The sequence below is a fragment of the Phalacrocorax aristotelis genome, chromosome 2 (assembly GCF_949628215.1).
Source record: "Phalacrocorax aristotelis chromosome 2, bGulAri2.1, whole genome shotgun sequence".
Taxonomy (NCBI): domain Eukaryota; kingdom Metazoa; phylum Chordata; class Aves; order Suliformes; family Phalacrocoracidae; genus Phalacrocorax; species Phalacrocorax aristotelis.
Genome location: NC_134277.1, coordinates 110,207,539 through 110,228,527, shown reverse-complemented (window position 1 = coordinate 110,228,527; position 20,989 = coordinate 110,207,539). Strand labels below are relative to the sequence as shown.

Genomic DNA, 20,989 nt, shown 5'->3' with positions numbered 1-20,989 from the left:
GTCAGTCACCCATGGTACAACAATTCTGACTTACTGTAAGACATTACATTAATTTTGGGCACGTCTGTTAGGTTGCCACATATAAGTGCTTCTGTTGCAAAGTGACTCTTGTCTAATCTTCCTTTGGAAAGTACATTTACATAATCATATGAAGTTTATATAAAGATATTGCTTCCCAACTAGTGTTCATAGAGTAGCCCACCAACATTATTTAACAGTGAAATAATACTATTTAATAATGAAAATGCGAGTCAACTCATCACATTTTTTTCTCGCTCATACAGGAGAACTGTTGCAACAGGCAAAGTCACCAGAAGAGACAAAAAAAAAAAGAAAAAAGCATTTTGCTAGAAAAATAAAAATCAGTTGTTCCCTGCCTCCCTAATACTTTTGAGTCCAAGTACCTTGTATATTCTCTCCCCTAAGGGTAATATGTTTGACTCATCAATCATACCCTACATCAGACAATGTAGTATGTAGGACTCTACATCCAGGTTTGCTACCAAAGAGCACTTTTCAGCAGCAAACAGAGCATCTATTCTGCATTGACTTTGAGCATACAAAGTATATACCCTCACTGTGCACATCACCAAAATTTCCAGCAAGCTACAGCTCGTGCCAGAAGACTATCTGTTGCACTAGCTGAGAGCTGCAAGCAAACTGGTTTACAGCAGTGTTGCCCACGTAGAGTTGTGGGCCACCATGGTTACCTGCATTCAGAAATAGCTCAGGCAGGCTGAAACGAAGAGCCAGGTATCCCCTGTGGTTACAAGTATTAAATTTTGTATTTTCTGTTTGGAAACTGTGGCAGTCATAATCTTTCAGCAAGACAGACTCAGGCCCCAAACTCCTGCCCAAACACTGAAACCCTTATATTGCAAAGCAATCATTGAGCCAAGAGTTAGTTATGTTTCTGATTGCAATAATGGACATGCACCCACCCAAGGTGGTCCTTCTGTATTAGATATTAGTATATAGATAGCAACACCACAAATACATAGATTTTCATTTATATATATATATTTAAAACTTTTCTAAGAATTTCTTTTCTGGAAAAACTGCATTGTAATCTCTGCTCACTTAAGCCTTGAAGGCAGTGCAAATACATCAGTCAGCTCAAGATGGAAGAATCTCCACTACAACTCATCAGTTGGGGAATCTCTGCTCACCCCACGTCAATTAGGAAATGACTTAGTCATGCTGAACAAAATGGTCATCTTGCAACACAGCTACCAAAAAAATATCTGTATGCCTATTCATACTCCAACCACCCTCCCTGATTCACAGCCTCAGCCAGCGTGCAGTCAATCTGTAGATACTTCAGTAAAAAACAAAAAATTAAAAACTGCATGTAATATATGGATATTTTCTGTTCTTGTTTTTAATGAAATTTCTATATTTGTAAAATAGCAGCACCTAGTTAGAGCAGCCAGAATGGCAGAAAGATGTGAAAAAGGTGGCATCAGATCATGATGGGATGCTCTCCTTGTAGGATTTGTTAGATATAACCAGTTGACTAAATAACAGATTCTTCATTTAATGCATATGATACCTTTATTCATAGAGCAGCCACATGGCTTAGGTAACAGCTGTCATCTTCTCTGCAGAGCTTTTCTGAAATATTGTCTTAGTAATTCAGAAAAGGAAGATTTTTGAAGTTTTCCTCTGCCAGTTTGCAGTAATAGAACAAGCAAAGCATTCTAAGATATACTTCTAGCTTAAGAGTTCCACAGATACATGAAGTATGTCATCATTCCTCTTTGGAGGGCAATGCAAATGGGCAAAGGACTATTTTCTGTGTTCTGTAGAGTCCAAAATTAACTTTGGTATGAAAGTAGGGCTAGTCTTGACTAATACATTAACACTATGGAAGTTACAAAACTGGTGTTCCTTGAAAACAGCTCCCAGTTTAGATGTTGCAAGAGGAGAAAGGATATAGTACTGACTTTGTTATGTATACTTAGAAAGGCTTTCACTGTTCCTGTTTACAGTAAGTGACATTCCCTTTCTGTATGTACTATCCTCTCTTCAGAGAGAGAGAGGACACACGAAATGTATTAGTTTGCTTTCAAATTGTTTTTGCAGTACTGTGTGATGATGTTAACACTGCTAATGAAAGTAAGTAGGGGGCACTTACAGTATTAGATGATATTTAGTACTTATTGTATTATTTTAGTTGGCCTGAGAGTTTAAGCCTGCTCTTTTCTGACTCATAGACATCATAATTTCTCTTCTCAGAAGTTCAGTGAGAATATGTATTTCCAAATATAATTTGCTGTGAAACAATTGAGACGTTTGTTTTTCCACATAAGAATTTCTCTCAATCACAAACAAGTCCCTGACCTTCAAGCAAGCAGGCACAATGATCCCAGTAATAATCTAAAATTATACTATGACTTGTTCACAATGGCCACAAGAAACAGACATCAAGGGTGGGAAGGTGGAAAAATGGGTAGGCCACAGTCACCCCACTGGCTGGCTGGTGGCTCTTCTACAGATGTTGCCCCTGTCATTGTGCCATCTCCACCAGCTGGGGAGAGGATGTGGATGTAAGATACTGCAAGAAACCTAGAATGAATTTCTCAGGCACCGGGGCATACCGACTCCTGTGAGGAGTTAGGGCATGGTAATGCACTGGGACAAACACAGGACAACTCCCTAATATTTACTTTGATATCCCACTGCGATTTTCTCAAGATGGATGAGGCATTAAAGCTATGATTTTTTTCAGATCATTCATAGCTTTACCTTAAATGCTTTGCATTCTGTGTTCTGCCAACCTGTACTCACACCTACGTGTTGGCTGCCACTGCTGCAGGGAGAGAAAAGTGCATGTATCCCCACCTACAGGGTTCAGCATCCATGTAAGCCTCTATTTTCTATACTGGTTTTTTATGCCATAATCAGAGAAAGAAAACATGCCTCCCTGTTTTTGAATGAGCAAAGAAAACTGTGTGAGGAAGCAGCAAGGGCAGCCACCTCCACATGGGAAGGCACATCAGGGGCTGAGCGTGACCACAACAGAGGCAGGGGCAGTGCCCTCACTGACTGGGACACAGTCCTGGGTACCCAAACAGGAAAAGCAGAGCAGGTCGGGTGACAGAAACCAGGGTCAGCCACAGTTCATGATCACCAAAGAAGTCCACAGTGACGAGGCAGGTCTGAGGCTCGGCCAGGAGGGCAAGCCAGCAGGTCAGGATCAGCAAGGGATGTGGCCGGGCACAGGAAGAGCTGCAGTGCAGCTCAAGAGACAAAATACAAAAGCCCAGTTTAAACGCTACTCCTGAGAAGAAGGAACGCATGCAATCCCATGGCTCTTCACAGCTCTGACACGGCTGTTCTTACAGCCACCTGATCCAAGGCTACAGCTGCACCACCGCAGAGCTGGTCTTGGGCATGGAGAGCCCACCCCGCCAAGCTATGTGTGCTTCAGGACCAGAAAATACCAAAATACTAGGGGGAAAAGGGTCTATTAAATGGCATGTGGCAACTCTCAGAAAATACAGCGTTACTGAAAAATCAGATGTCTGAAGTCAAGATCAAGAACAATCCAGTGTTCCAACGTAACATAAGACAGTGAAATACACACGGACTTAAAAAGTTAGCTTGTGAGAGAGCTGCATTGAACTCTGCATTTATCTTGAGTTTTCCTGACCTGTGAGACGAAATACTAGTCATGTTCTTCAGGAACAGGAAAACTTCATCCTCCTGAATAAAGAGGATTTGGCAATTTGTTCAATCAGTCACGAAACAAGTGTAGCATGAGACCTACTAACAAACCCATGTTGTTCATTTTTTAATGAAATGAAGTCTATTATATTTAGGAATCTTCTGGAAAAAAACCTTGTAATAAAGTCATTGATGGTATTGTGTGAGAAAACAATAGCCTTTTCAAGCCAATATTGTTTATGAAACTAACACCAATTAGATCCATCAAGAGCATCGCATAAACAAAACAAGACCTTCCTTTAAAAGGAAGGGTATCAACAACTATTGCAGGAATTACTGAAAACAAACACGCACACAACTTGCACATCTGCAAATCAGTCTTGGGTATCACATTACTGTGACTCCTACGCTGGCAGAGTCATTTTGGGTATCACGAGCCTCCCCAGCACACTCATGGGTGCTGTAGCAGCAGTATCCTCATCCTGTTTGTACTTTGTCCTTCATATGGGCCTCTGACTCTCCTTAAGGGAACTAAACTGTTTTAGGCAACATTATGGCTCATTCCTTCTAGCCATCTGACCATCCTACGCTCCCAGTGACGCTCTGTGAGTCAGCCGGTAGTCTGTGTGGCCAGGGCTGCACTTCTGCCTCCTCCCTGAAACCTCCCTCCACCACCTCTGACACCTCATCTCCATATGCGAGGTCAGCGTGGGCGTTCCACGCTATTAAAATATATCAGGACTCCCATGTGTTACACTCTCTCTCTCTCCCCCCTCTCTGAACCTGGAAAACAACCAAACCTTCTTTCCATCAAATACTTGGAGAAGATAATGCAGACTAATAAATACACAGCTAAAATAACCCTGACTCAGAGCATTTGAGTAGCAATAAAAAGGATTGATTTATACACATGGATTTGGTCCTCTTTACATAAATTATTTCATTACAGCAACATGAAGAAACAAATCACCAAAGTGCTTCAAACAGTGTACGTGTAGGCTGGTTTAACAAAATGAGCAGCTAAGAAAACATTACTAGTATCTGGGATATCAGTAAAAATCCTTCCTTATCTTGAAGCCTTCTCATTTTAAAACTGAAATACCTATATAAGCATATATATGAGCAAATGTTTAATAACACAGTGCTTGTTGTTGAGCAGCTGTCCTTCTACTAGAAATATAAAATAATCTCTGGTATGTAAAATCTATACAAATAATCCCTGGCAAAAATGCATCTAAATTTGAGGTTTCCCCATGGGGAAAAATAAAGGATGCATACAACAAAGTGAGAAAGATCTAGGATACACAAAGAGCCATTAGCTTATGTAGAAACCATCCAGTCTCATTCGTCTGGAAGACTTCTCATCACCAGCTTTACTGCAAGTAAACAGTGATACAACCTAAACCAGGAAATTAATTATATCCAACTGTCTAATGACAATGGTTGCCTAACAGTCTTTTTAAGATCATTCGATTCAATTTGAAACTGGCTACATTATGGTAATACGTGGTGGGCATTTTAAACATTACAATCCATAAGACTCATTAAGTAACAACAAACTATACGTAACATTAGGTTCAGTGACCTGAAGTCTCTTCTAAAACTTGTGATCAGTCACAAGGCTCTATGACTCTCAAGACTACCATTTCACTTAAAGGGAAACTGTTTTTTTTCCCCCAGATATTTACATATTCATTTAGAATAAGCATGTAGCTACTTACCATAGCTTAACAAAAAGCTACTAAATCTCACTTTACTTTTTCCTTGTGCAACACACATGGCTTCCTGATGTTGTTTTACACGTGTGGGAACCAAAAAATACAGTTCCACTGCTAACACAAAACACCAACATATCCAGTACGCCTTCTTTTTGTCTGCTATCTCACCACAACAAATATAAATATAAATACATACATACACACGTGCGTTTTTGTTTGCTATGCATGGTAAAACATGAGCTTTGTATCAAAAAAAAAAAAAGCCAGACAACCTTAGAATGATTTGAAAACTTTAAATAAAATCATTAATTGAAGACTGACGTGAAATCACGAATAAAAACCACGTCAGCCATCTTTCAAACATACAAATAGAAGGTTATGTGCAGAAACTAAGAACAAGAGGTTTACTACCAGTGAACCAAGCTGCTCAAGATCTGTAACCCAAAGTTTCAGTGCAGAATGGTGCCAGACTTTGGAATGTCTGTTTCTAGCTTTAACAGCACTCTGAGAAGGAGCTCATGCCGTTGCCTTTCATGTTGTGCTGCCACATCAATGCTCTGCTCTGAGCACTAACCTCCACAGCCTCAGTATTTCTCAACCTGCAATTCAAAACAAGTGCTCGCTGATTAAAGACAAGACAGAAAGAATGTACCCATACCTGTGGATTACATTTTCAAGTAACTACAGCTACTACTAATAACTTATTTTCCTGTGTTTGGGTGGCTGGCTGCATATGTGGTCTTCACAATGAAGGTGGTGAAACAGAGAAGTAGATTTCCTGGAGAGGTTGTGGGATCTCCGACAGTGGATGCAATCAAAACTTGACCGGACGAGGTCCTTATCAACCTCATTTAACTTGAAGTTAGCATTGCCTTCAGCACGCTGGTCATCTGGTCAACTCCCGATGTCAGAGGTCCCTCCAAAGGTCCCTTCTAACTATATTATCCTACGACTCAATAACATTGTACCTTCAGCCAATTTCAAGCCCTGTCTTGCAAATTTACAGTCATTAAAGAGCAGATCGCAGTGGCTTTGATACATGTGAGGATCCAGAGTTCAGCACAGTCCTTAGCAAACAGCATTGTTGCCAGAATTTTCAGCAATGCCACACAGCTTAATAAAGTTGCAGAGCTCCTGGTGGCCACACTGAACAAGTCAGTGCTGGAAACCTTCCCAACATCAACTCTAATGCAGCTAAGGCTGTGATTAAATAAATGGAAATCAACAAAGCCAGCACAACCACAGCTAATATAAATCAGCCTTGCACAACACATTAGCCATGTCAAAACGATTTGAGATGGGAAGGCCAACCCCTGCAGTTACTCCACAGAAAAGACAAAAATCTGGGAGATAATATGAAAGGCTTAGACCTGTGAATATTAAAAGACAATTTTTCATATTCAGAGCAAGTAACAGAACTGATAAATTTTGTGCATCCAGAAGGAAAACACAAGTAAATTGTCTGTATAGGAACAGTTAGCACAGCATCTTCAATGTCTCCTTGTAAATAATGCTGTGGTTAACAAGAGCAACTTCACAGGAAGACACACCAGTAAATTCGTTGCCAAAGGTACAAATTCAATAGGATATTGTACCGTTCAGTGTCTCATGATACAAGGAATCAGGTTGTTTAGCATCTTATGACCCAACAGTGTTCTCTGCAAACTGGAAAAGGACAACGCTTGGTTTTTTTGACCCTAGAAATTGTGGAAGACATTCTTAAATCAGTCACTACAATGGAAGAAGCTGAGGAAATCAGAGACTCTGTGGAGTACTTAAATCTCTACAAAGGATGGTGGCAGCGTGAGTTATTCCTCCACCTCAGTGTCAAGAGGACACAGTGCCATGCAGCAGGAGGCACGGTGATCAGACACCAAGAACATATGATAGTCAGAAGGTATTAAGAGGGACACAGCATCTGTAAGACTCAACCACACATTCAGGATCCTGACTCTCTGTAGCTGTAGGTGTTATCAGAGAGTGCAATGGCAGCAGCTGCTAGGCCTAGGGCAGTCAGAATTTAGCAAAACCTGTGGCTGAGGACAACCATTTGCTGTATCCATATATACCGGTTTCCTTTGCTCAGGACACCCTCGTGAGATCTGCAGGTGAAATCCTGCACCAGGATGCCACGGACCCCTGCGATTTGCAGCCCCTAGGGCCATGGCAGAAGTGGGTCAAGCCAGGGACAACAGTAGAATTAGCCTGGAACACCAATGGGGCTAGCATGGTCTAAAAAGCCCCCATCACCCTTACAAAGAGGGATTTTGCAGATGTAGGCTTTGCTCCCTCTGTTTGAGGGACTTGAAACCACAACTGTATGCTTAGTTACTGGATCCCTCCAGAGCAGCAGCGATACTCAGAGTGTGGGTGGTATGCTTTGGAGGAGGCGGATTGCTGTCTACTAGCAATTTAAAGGAAAGCAGAAAAAAGGCAGACTAGGATCCTCGTTCACTGAGGACCCAAAGAGGTCTGGCACTAAAAGGTGACAGGGAAAGTAATTAAAAAATAATTATTTTAAGGGAGAAAGGAATGTAAAAGAGTAGTAGAATTGAGTCAAGATCCTTCCAACAGAATGAATCATAAAAAAGTAAATTCGGAAACGAACACGTCCATAATACACAGTTCCTGTTGCACGGGGTGATTCAGAGGAATGGACATGCTCTTAATTAGATCTTCGGCACATCACAGGGAGCCATGACAGAGCAACTTGGATGAGCACTGTAAGAATCTCTGGCCATGTGTGTTGATGGTGCACAGTAAACTAGGCCCTGAATGGATGTGGGAAGTATCACTGAGACACAAAGTATCATTTCTCATTCATATTTCTGTATCAATATAAACTTAATTATACATGTAGTTGCTTTGGATATGCAATTGTGACTTTAAAAACATAATTTTTAAAGGAAAACAATACTCTCTTTTGTAGTTTCTGTACAACTGCTATTGGAAGGGGTTTTTATTTTGAAGTCCAACAATACTCAGTTTCACTGCATCAAAGCCACAGAGTTTGTAACTATCATAAAATCTGAAGTAGCTGATGTTCCCTGTTTCCATAACTATTAAACAGGGAAAAAGCACTTTTCTGTCTTCTATTCAGAAAGCTTTTTGAAAACTTACTTTCACAGTCACTTTATAAAACTTTTAATAGGCCATGTCAAACAAAAACCCCAGCATCACATAAACTCAGCCATCTTTGGTGAACAGTATCTTTTAGTTATACACAGCAAAAATACAAATACAATCATCTGTTAATCAATTAACATTTGAGTTTCTATGCCAAGATAGGAAATGAAGACAGTGTGTACGTGTATCTGCTGCAGTGCCTGCTGCCTGGTAAAATCCATCTATCTAGATACTCATATATACATAAAATTGAAGAACCAAGATCTTCATACATATACATGTCGTCTTTTTCCAAAACAAAAGAATGAGCCACTGACAGGGAAGTGCTTGGAATCTCATTAATTTGACACTTTTTGTTTCAATATGACATTCGAAATGCTAGAAGAATACCAAAACGCTGTGTTGCATTGTAAATCTACAGTGAGGTTCATGCTGTTTTTAATTATTATATCTTTGTTCATGATATATCTGCTCAAAAATGATACCAGTCCTCTGAAGCAGATTTTGTGAAATTAAATTCTATTTTTAGGGTCACTAGCTTGCTCACTTCTACCAGTTTTTTTCTTCAAGTTCTCTGTCCTACTACTTATTGCTAGAGTATTACCATACTGTAAAGCTAAGCATTATTTCATAGAATCATAGAATCGTTAAGGTTGGAAAAGACCCTTGAGATCATCGAGTCCAACCACTAACCTATCACTGCCAAGTCCACCACAAAACCATATCCTCAAGCACCACATCTACCCTTCTTTTAAATACCTCCAGGGATGGAGACTCAACCACCTCCCTGGGCAGCCTGTTCCAATGCCTGACAACCCTTTTGGTGAAGAGTTTTTTTCTAATGTCCAACCTAAACTTCCCCTGGTGCAGCTTGAGGCCATTTCCTCCCGTCCTATCACTAGTTAATTGGGAGAAGAGACCGACCCCCACCTCGCTACAACCTCCTTTCAGGTAGTTGTTGAGAGCAATAAGGTCTCCCCTCAGCCTCTTCTTCTCCAGACTAAACAACCCCAGCTCCCTCAGCCCCTCCTCATAAGACTTGTTCTCTAGACCCTTCACCAACTTTGCTGCCCTTCTCTGGACACAGTCCAGCAACTTGATGTCCTTCTTGTACTGAGGGGCCCAAAACTGAACACAGGATTCAAGATGTGGCCAAGTACAGGGGCCCGATCACCTCCCTGCTCCTGCTGGCCACACTATTCCTGGTACAAGCCAGGATGCCATTGGCCTTCTTGGCCACCTGGGCACACTGCTGGCTCATGTTCAGCCAGCTGTCAACCAACACCCCCAGGTCCTTCTCTGCCGGGCAGCTCTCCAGCCACTCCTCCCCAAGCCTATAGCGTTGCATGGGGTTGTGATCAAAGTGCAGGACCTGGCGCTTGGCCTTGTGGAATCTCATACCGTTGGCCCCGGCACTTTTTAATGACAATACATCTCATTTGTTTCACTGCCTTTGCAAATGATGCAGTAAAGAAAGGTTTCCTTGTTCTGTATTAGTTTATGATGCTTCTTTCCCTTATCACTGGAACAGTTTCCCCTTTTCTCCTAGCTAAATATGACTCCTATTTCAAATCCCCCCAAGTTTGCTTTTTTCCTTCTATGAAACTATTAATTTTTTTTCCCAAACTTTCTAAATCAGTTTTGAAACGCTTTCTCTGTCTGAAATGTATACAAGAAATGTAGGGGTAAGTTTGTCTTCTGTGTAGGAACAAAGTTCATTCTACCTATTGCCAGCAAGCCAACAATAGAAAGTGAAGTCTACTTTTGTACTAGCATGGCAACACCTACATGTATAACCCTGAAAGATAAGAGATTCATTCTGAAAGAGAATGCGTTACTCCATCTACAGAATTTTAAAGTATTTTTAAAAATCTACACAAGGGAAAAAGGGATAGCCTAGCCTGAAAGTAAATTCCTAGCATCTTGATGAAACATCTCTCAAGGGAATTGGTATTTTCTTGGCATTAAAGTAACAGGTTTCTTATTACAGGTAGTATTTAAAATCTGAAGATTTTTGGTTTGTTATTAAGGCTTAAATAATCTAGATTCTATGATGGCTCTGCCTTGCAGCCTAAATGTCACACTGGGCAATTTGCTTCATGTTTTCAAACTTAACTTTTCTTTCTCTAAAATGAGAACAGCATTTACTTTCTCCCACCAAACATTCATCTTGCCTAACTTAGCGTCCATGTAATTAAGTAACTGGGGCAATTCATAGAGCCTCAAGTTCATCACACATCTCATTTACTTCTGGTCTGGGTTTTAAATGGTAAAGTCTGCTACTATATGTGCATATATAACAAACATAGCAAGACACAGAAATCAGTTGGAAGATCTGGGAGTTGTAAGCAGACAATGCTCCAGAAAGCTGGGAGTCCAGGGATTAAAAAGACCTTTATTTTTAAACCAACATTTTCCTTGTATAAGAGGAAAATTTAAATTGAAAAATAATTTTGCTATAATCCCTAATCCCTCTAAATAAATGGCAAAACTCTTTCAATCCCAATGGTGTGCTTTTCTCCCTTTATCTCATTTAACAATTCTTACCTAAATTTTTCAGATTAACTTTTTACTTAACATCCAGTAATGAGTCTGAAACATGAAAACCAAATTGTATTCCAATATGCTTTTCTAGTGTCAGTGCTTTAAATATTACAGGCATAAACATGCAGCTGACTCTCCATGAGCATGCAGTGCTACTGTTCAAATGTCCTTTAGACTGTGTGATAAAAGCACCAGACTCTGCATAGAGAAAGCCAGGTTCAGCACAAGCTCTGTCTACCGGAGGTAAATACAAAGCTAACTAAGAGCTGACAAAATTGAAGGCAAAATTTTGATGAAAAATATATTACAATTAAAAAATTGTTTATTAAATCAAATCATAGAAGACTTCAAGTACATTAAGTTGGACAACAAAAGGTAAAAGTATTATGAAAAACTAATACTAGATATTATGAACACATCCCATTCAAAGTTCATTAAGAACATGGTTTCTATTAGTTTATAGACAGGTAAAAACAAGGAAGAAGAAGAGGGTGTGCTGGTTTTGGCTGAGAAGGGGTTAATTCTCCTCACTGTGGGGGTCGGCTACCTTTCCAGCTTCCCGCGCTCTGCCGCGTGGCGTGGCAGGGGGGGCTGGGAGGGGCAGGGCCATGGCGGGGGCGGCTGACCCCGACTGGCCAATGGCAGGTTCATTCCATACCATGTGACACCATGACCAGTATATTGAGGGCGGGCAGTGGCAGCGCGGGGGGGGCGGCGCGGCGCGGCGTCGGGTCGGCGGGCGGTGAGCACGGTTCGTTCCGGCGGTTCGTTCCCCCTCTCCCCTCCCTTCCCCCCTCCCCCGGGGCTTTGCGCCTCTCGTTGTTCTCCTTTACATTGCATTTCTGTTGTTGTTTCTTTTAATTTTAATTATTAAACTGTTCTTATCCCAACCCACGAGCGTTACCCTTCTGATTCTCTCCCCCACCTACCGGTGGGGGAGTGAGCGAGCGGCTGCGTGGGGCTGAGCTGCCGCTAAACCACGACAGAGGGAAAAGAACTGTTTTCTGTATGCTTTGCTAGTTGTAGGCTTAAAGCAAGCTCCAAGAGCAAGCAATACAAAGAGTTACAAACAAGAGCAGCCCTTTGGAAAATTAAAAGGTAAAAAGGTGGCCAAGGACCAGAGGCCACAATTACTTCACTGTTTCCATGCAGTTTCAACTGTATTTTCTCCATGCCTAACTAAATACAACATTTGTGGAAGAGCTAGGATTTGCACGAAACTTTCACTGTGAGAATAACAGTGAAATACTGAAATATTCAAGCATGAGCAACATGCTCAGAAAAATAAATGGAATCTGATGTGCTATGAAGTATGTTCAAAGGAAAGTATTGGTTCACAATCACCAAATCATGGAGTTAGAAATGCATAGTTTAGAATACATGCACATTTTTATCATTAGTAAGAGCTTTGCTCCAAAGCAAACAGAACGCACAGCACAAGGAATGGCACGTCTTCCTAAATGAACGGACCAGATGGAACAACTTGTTTACTTTGCAGTGTCTGCTCCAGACCTATAATAGTAGGAAGAAGATAGTCTGAACTTGCAGGCCAGAGGTGAAGAGAAAAGCAACATATATCAACCCCAAAACTACGATGCAGCCAGAGGAGAGTCTTTAAGAAAAAAAAAAAACCTAAAAGAAAAAACCAACCAACCAAACTTTGAAGAAATATTTTACATCATTGCCAAGAAAGGAGTAGGTGGCAGGCAGTTTGCATTAGCCAAGACAACCCAATAACAAACCACAAAGCCTGAATTATCATCTTGGCACCAGAGAAGAGAGGGGTGCTTTTAACAGACGGCAATTAAGGATTTGGCAAGCATCTGGAGGAAAGGAAAGAGTGTGAGTCAAAGATAACGCTAATATCACAAGTCCAGATAAGAGAAAAAGATAAAGACACAATAAGAAGTACAGAGCAGAGAAATAATTAATTCAGGTAGCAGTACAACATCCACTAGGACCAACAGAAGAAACAAGCCGAAGCATAGGGAGCTGTAAAATAACCCATTTGGAGCAGAGTCATCTCTGCAATGTTGAGGGTCATCAAATATTGGGCAGAGGCAGTAACACACACCCACAAAAGCAGATGATTAACTTTTTGGTTAGGGAGAAACAGAAGTGAAGGAAGTTAATGAATGAACTATAAAAGATTTTGAAAGAAAACAGGACAGCGAGGCTTGGAAGGACATGTACAATACGGATGAGAAACAGCAACAGGAGACTTGCACAAGAATGTTTCAAGGGACGAATATGCAGAAAAGAAAAACTGTCAGTTTAACAGAATACCCCAATCTTCTTAAATGAAGCAGGAGTTAATCTACTAAATGTGAAGAGCTTGCCTTGTCCTAGTTAATTATTTAACCATCACTTCTTGCTGAGGGTGAAGTACTAAAAGCACTACAGGTGCTTCATAATTACCACTGGTTAATAGAAGAAAGGGGCATTATTAAATACATGTTTAGAATTCAGTCACCCCTTTGTTGTATCTGTATGTTTAATTTACCCTCTGTATCTCCTTTTGGTAAATAAAAGTATTTTTCTTCATGTGCTACAGTACACAGCAACACTGAATGATAATCAAAGAGTTCAGTTCTGAGCATCTTTTGGAGTCTTTCCTTCAAGCCAATAGGGAGAGATCTTGGGACTTGCTTCGTCTTCCCACGACTGACATTACAAACATCTAAATGGCAGACAAAATTAAACAATTTAAGATGAAAATGTTCACACTGGTAGGTCATTCAGAGTACAGAAACTTAGCAGTTGCTAAAAAGTTCACTTTGGAACAAAAGCTCAAGTGAGTTGCACTCCGTTAAGTCGAACAAAAGAAAGTACAACACTAACAAAAACTCCTTTTTGCCTCAGCGAGCCCCAAGACCGATTCAGTACCCTCTCTGCCAAAGAAAGCATGCAGTGCTGCACATTCTCATGGCTCGACTGCAAATCTTGCTTTGTTTAATGTCTGAATTTCTCACGTCAAGTGATTTAGATAAAAAGCTACGTTAGTGTTCATGTGAGGGAAAACACTGAGTCAGAGAGCTACAAAGTAAAAAAATTGAGTAGGTATTAACCAAAACCTAGAAACTAATCTAAAAAAAACCATATTCTTTTCAACAGTTTGTTTTCTGCTGATCTCACCGTAGGCTAGAATAAGCTTTATGATTTTTGAATGCTCAAAGACAGTGCTACTGGTAATTTCTGAACTGGCCCCTATGGCCTGCCCTGTTATTAACCTACTGAAAATTAGTATCTGACTAAAATTCCAATTAAGCTTTACTCTTCATATTTTCCCTGTGTAACTTTGGAAATCCTGGGAGGGGGGACTACATTTCTCCTCCCTTCCCTTGCAGTAACTGAAGCTTCTGCATGTTCACAACCAGAGGACGGCAGTTCTTCTTGCTCCCAGCAGAGAGACAAGATAGCAGAAGGTGGCAAGAGAAATTAAAGGCTAAACAAAGATTAACCACACTGTCTGCTTGTCCATAAAAATTCCATGTGTTCATCTGCATTAGGTCAGCTAAAGCTGCATCTAAAAAGTGCCTTTCATGATGTTATTTCCCCAAGTATAAACTGCTGGGGGTTCTACACATGTGAAGCAGCTAACAAAAATTTATATGTTAAAATGTGATCTACCTCATAGAAGAATGGCTTAGATGAACTAGATCAGTATTTCTAAGCACATTCAAAGCAAGAATGTTAGAATGGCTCCATGTTAATATAAGTTACCCCTGAAAAGTAGAGCACAGGTGTCATTAAAGTAGGTGGGAACACTCTGTGTTCACCTCATTCATAAATAACTTTCTCTCACTTTAAATCTCTTCACATTTTGAAAAAAACCTGACCAATATTATTAGTTTCATCTTTCAATCCTTGCCTCATTTGCTTAATGGTTAAATTTAAAACAACATTTGCTTTTAAATTATAAGTTGGGAAACTGGTACCTGGTAAGTGAACTGCTGAGGTGAAATTAAGTGTTTAGCTCCCTTGAGTTCCTGTTTCCTTTAACCACTAACCAAATTTGGAACTGATAACATAGCTAAGATAATCTAATTGCTTGCTTAAAATTAGCCTAGTCCAGTAATGCATGTTACAGTTGAAATAATGCTGCTTAGATATTTAAAAGGCCTTTATGTTAGAGTCAGGGAGAGCTACTAAACCCAGCCACTCAGACAAAACAAAAATTAGAGATCAATTAGGAACACACACATACAAAAAAAAAAGTCTATTTGAGAAATTTTCTCTCTTAAGGTGATTTAATAATCCAGTCGGACCATAAGATTTCACCAAAAAAGTCAACGTTCGTTCTTCATAAAACAAACACCACTAATACCCACCCACTTCAGTCAGAGGAAGTTACTCATGTCCTGCAGCGAGATAAATACAAAAATACAATACCAAAAGTAGAACACCTGGAAGCAAGAATGCAGTACAGAACGAATGCAGTATTATAGCCGGATACTCAACCGGCTCAAAGTGTTCCTTGCTCTCATAAAAAAAAAAAAAAAAAAAAAGAACAAACGTGCTAAAGTCTGATTTCCCTTGGCTTCCCAAAAATCAAACCACCCACTGAACCTCTCAACTTCATCACTGCAAGCCTAAGTGCTATGTGGATTGAAGTGGTGCAAGGAAAGAATGGCTGTAAACAACAGGAAATCTTCAGAGATTCAGCTTCTCTGTGTGCTTTTCATCTGTCATTTAGTCTATATTTTATGTACTTTATTCTCATCACCTGTAAATAGTCTGCACGTTTTTTACATTGTGGATGTTGGTCTTCTGAGTGAATAGAGATATTCAAGAATGGAAGGACTGGGTTGGTTTTTTCCCCCCGTAGATCAAAAAGCCAACATTATCAGGTCAAACTTACCACTGAAATTGAACTTACTGAACTCCAGGGTTATATTTTACATCAGTTTCAGAATGGTCCTAGGCAAAAGCCACCAAGAAATAACAGAGAGCTCCCTCCATGCGATCACTCTAAGAAATATTATCCAGTTTCTATTCATCTGCACAAAGCACACCCCTTGTTTGGATTACGTTTTTACTATTAACTATTTGGTACTTAGCAGAGAGGCAGGAAAACACAGCATCTCTAACAGAAAAGTCATAACTAGCAGACTTCATAGAAAACCAATGTCATGTGATCTCAGAAGCCTTTTAGGGATTTAGCAGACCAGAAATGTAGTTATAACTTTTGTAGCTTAAAATTTATTTGTAATAACAAGCAAAACAAAAAAAAAGTATGAAACACAGCATTCTCACTGCATACTGATACTCTAAAAGTGTCTTTTATTATCTACAACAAAAAAGGACAACACAAAGGGACATTGAATTGTAGGCATGCAAACAACATCTAAAGCTTAATTTTTCCCTGCAGTTTGAATAAGCAATCAGATTACTCTCTTGGTCTGAACATACAGGCAAACATGTGCAGTGGCATTGGTGTACTGAAAAAATAGCCCCTTAAAGCTAATTGATACAGTAGCTACCCTATCAATGGGTACATATGATAGCTACCATAGATATGATAGCATGCCACTGATATGATAGGTACCTTCTGAAACACAATTAATAGAATTTATATAGAAACAATTCTGCAGAAACTAAAGACCTGTAAAAAACACCTTATTCTCCCAACACTGAGATACCTTTCAGAGTCATATAAGCTATATTTACAAACTTTCACATGTAATCTCATTTTAAAAACTGGGTAATTCTATAGTTACTAGAGGGTAACTATACAGGGTATATTTTTGCACTTTGAGATTTAAACAAAACAGAAAAACATCAAAACCTCACCACCACCACCTAACTTTATGTTCCATGCTCTGCCACTTGTGCTTTTCACAGGCAAAGGGTTCCCTGGAAGGATCTAGTTACTGCAAGACCTACTTTTCCACCAGCCATTATCTGAAACTGTCAGAAGACCACAGCTGAAATCTGCCTCTGGACTCTTCCCCAGCTGACTCAAAACATTTATCAGTGGCATCACTGGAATGAAGATTTTGTCATAAATCCTGCGTGACTTTAGGGCACACAGATTATGAAAGGCACATCATACTACACTGCAAAATTACAAAGCCTTTACAAGGAACAGTTGAATTCTCTTAGAGACTCTGGACAGATGGCAGGATTTGACTATCACTAAACCAGCTTAGTCAAATACATTATTAGTTCTCCAGCCCCATATTCACTGTGTATTCCTAATGAAATTGCTGAATGAAGAGGGCGATGTGCCAAGCTTATAGCAAGTAAAGAGAAATCCATTTTCCTCCAAGATCAACCTCCTCCCGACGTGCTGTAAACGCTTATACAAATTACAAAGCACTAAACTCCTCTTGAAAAAGCATCTCATAACAAAACACAAAAGATCAAACCTGGATTCGACTTTTTTGTGTGTTTACTATTTAATCAGGTGTCTGTTAAGCTGTTTCTTTGTGACTATGAAGTAATTCAGGAAAATCAGGAGGTCAGACTGACTGCTACAGAACCACCACATCAATGAACAAGCATAATGGGCTTTCAGGTATCTAAAATAACAGGTCCCTCAAAGGCTGGATGTGCAGCTTCTTTGTGAGACAATTCCATCAGCAAGGGACAAGCGCTTCACTTATCGGAACTGACACATAATGCTCAAGCACGACTTAATGCCCGCAAGAAGAGGGGCACAATTCTGCTTTGATTTCTAGATGGCAATCCTGAGTTCCTGTTAATTCTCCTCTTAACAGTACAAGGAATCAAAAGCTTTCATAGAATTACCAGATTTGTAACCAAGCATTCACACAGAATTTTACTGTTTCAACACATAATCAAAACTTATTTTGATGGAAGTCACACTCAGTCATATTTTTCCAAGAGAAATTATTCTCGTAAAAGCATTTTTGCCTGTCCCCCCTGCAGTGACATTTCTTCTCCCTTGTCACCATAAGGTTAACGCTCAGGAAGTAAAACGAAGTGATTATCACTGTGCCTGACACGGATTGTTTGCTGCAGCAATTACCCCTCAATCAGAATGTTACTTTTGTTTACACTCAAGAGGGACAAAAAAAAAAATTCTAGATATTAGTATATGCTAAATACACCCATTTTACACTGCTTAAATTTTGAGCAGGTAACACACTTTAATGTAGGTGTGGCATTAGTTTTAATGCAAAATTATGACACCTCTTTTGAAATCCTAACATTCTGTGCTATAAAATACATGCTCTAATTTTCATCAGGGAGGTGGTTGATTTTGTTTGCATCAATAAAATGAGCGAACAAGAACATTCTTATTTGCACCAAAGCGAACACAGCATCCATATAACCTTATTTCACGAAGTTATGTGAAATACAGTTGAAATTTCAAGTTCCCAATGAAAAGGTAAAAAACGGCAATTTTAACTCCATGGACAAGTGCTATAATTTTCACTGTATGTTAAGATTTTTAATAATTAGAGATACATATAACTGATAGCTCATGAATAGAATTTGCATACAGAGCACACTAAGTCTCCCTAAAAAACTTCTACAATTGATTCCTTTTGTGATTTGACATGAGCTGAATGGTGTTGAGCAGTTTATTCGCTGTTGTTTGGGACATGCTATTTAATTAATTTCTGACTTTTAAACAAGTGTGAGAGGTTGCGTACATCTTCACATTGGCACAGATACTGGTTAACTACATTAATCATACACAACAGGCCTGTGCTCAGTTAAGTGGGTCTTTTCAAATACATGGCAATTAAACCCTCCTACAGACGAATCACTTAGCATTCACAGAATACTTTCTTTATGAGTATTAAATGTTTACAAGCAAAGCTGGCATATTTTATATAATCTTCACCACCTCGGTTGAGACGACTAAGGAGCGCTATCGTTACGTACGTAACAGTCACCAGCAGATGCAGATTAAATAAGGTCACCTTATTCCTTACTCCCATCCTCCCATTTCAGCTATGGCATCTGGACTCTGAACTTGATACACCACTCATATTGCTAGCTTGAAATAAATGGTGTACCAATTCAAGATAGTTTACATGTTTTGCAAAAATGTTATGATTTTTATCAGTTACCATTTTAAGAAGTTTCCCACATATTCTAACCCATTCAATCAGGCCACACGCTTTTCCACAGGAATCAAAAGTGAGGTGTGATGCTCTGCTGAATTCCTAGTTCTGAAAACCACAATCGTCATCAACTCCAAGTCTAAAGCTGCAGCCCCAAAGGAATTCTGGAGGAGGAAAAAGCCACTGACTCCTTCACAGCCTCCTTCAAAATGACGAAGATAAACAGAAGAGTCAATATGCTAATGGTCACAGTGCTGCTTATTAGAGACAATTTAAAATGAAGCCTCTGTCTCATAGGAAATTTTAATCCGCTTTTCTTTCCAACTATCAACAAAAATTTTTTTAAAAGATCAAAATTAAAAAAACTGTTTTACCGTGGAAGATGAGGTATAACATATCCAACTGACTCTCACTAGACACTTTCATTTGAAACAGAAGTGCTTTTACTTTCCCAAAATGAAATATTTTATCTTTTGTTAAAAATATTTTAACAGGGGTTTATTGTTATCTGTATTTTTAATGTTAGGGCCTTTCATTACCTTCCATTAAAACATGCAAAGCAAAATTGTAAAAAATAGTATGCAAAGCACATGACACACTAGATTATAATTTGTAAATCAGGTACTAGATTTATGAACTGAAATTTTACAAATGCTGAAGAAAACCCCAGGATGCATTTGCTTAAACTGAACCACACAAAGAAACAAAAATGTGCCTACTTCCAATTTCTGTATTTATATCAGTTAGGAATTACTCCCTATACTGTATCCTGCAGAAAGGGCATTTCCTTCTTTTACTATTATTAATAACTGCAAAATCTGGATGGCCATAGCATTTTACCATTTGTAGTTGAATTAGGTGCCTTTCATTTTGTCTTTAAACCACCCGTTTTCAGGTACAGTTGATGTATGTACAAACCATTCAGTAACAGCAGTTTGTCACCTTTATATGTATTATTGATGAGAAAACAGACAACCCACCAATTAAAACGCTTGCACTTGCCCCATCTCCAGGCTCAGCCTGAGGTACTGATGGAACAGTTGAAGCAAAAACTCCGTTTTATATTTCAAAGAAAGTTTAAAAGCAGTGAGAAAAGACTGCCCTGCAAAGGACACAAAAATTGTATTTATTGCTGGAAAAGTTTATTTAAGGAGTAGACTATATTATTTACCCTGTATGATAATTAAGATTATGAGTCCACATCTTGTTCAACAAGACAATCTACTTAGTCTTCCTTTCAGTCTTGGACTAAATCTATGAAGGTCTTCCAATGCTAGTCACAGCTTAGTACCAAAGATACAGAGTCAAATAATGGTCAAGATATACATCAAGCAGATTTAACTGAATCTGTGTTTCTGCTGGTTCCCCAGCAAGACACACAACAATATTTTTGAGCCCCAAAATATTGCCAAGTGATAAATTGAAGGAAATATTAAAAGTATCTGAATTGGGATATCTTTAGATGGACAAAGAACCCTGAGGTCACTTATTTTCTCTGCTTCCATCCAAATTCTTGGGTTGTCAAAAACCACCAAGCCATTTCATAAACACTAAGTATTTATTCCACAACCTACTAGTCCTTTCTAAAGTAAGTGTAACAAGAGAATTTATCCAAGAGAAGTTCTCTAAAAGAAAATATTCTGCTAAAATATATATTTTAAAGAAATTAATATGAAATGAGATTACATTGGCTGCATATCTCTAACCTTGTTTTTTGAAAACCAATTGGCCTTTCTTTCCTGTTTCTGAGCATAAGACTAAATACCCCATGTTAAGACACATTGATACAGCTGTTAATGAAAGTCATAAATACACCACACATTTCACAGTACAACTCTGCAATAACCCCACACAATAAATATACATTTACAGTATAAATTAATGAAATAG

At 39.2% G+C, this 20,989-nt stretch overlaps 1 protein-coding gene across 3 annotated transcripts in view; it reads right to left on the bottom strand.

Moving 5' to 3' along the window:
- SPIRE1 (spire type actin nucleation factor 1) overlaps positions 1 to 20,989 on the bottom strand; it is a 132,437-nt gene that overhangs the window by 99,187 nt on the left and 12,261 nt on the right. The gene's annotated exons all lie outside the window — the stretch shown is intronic.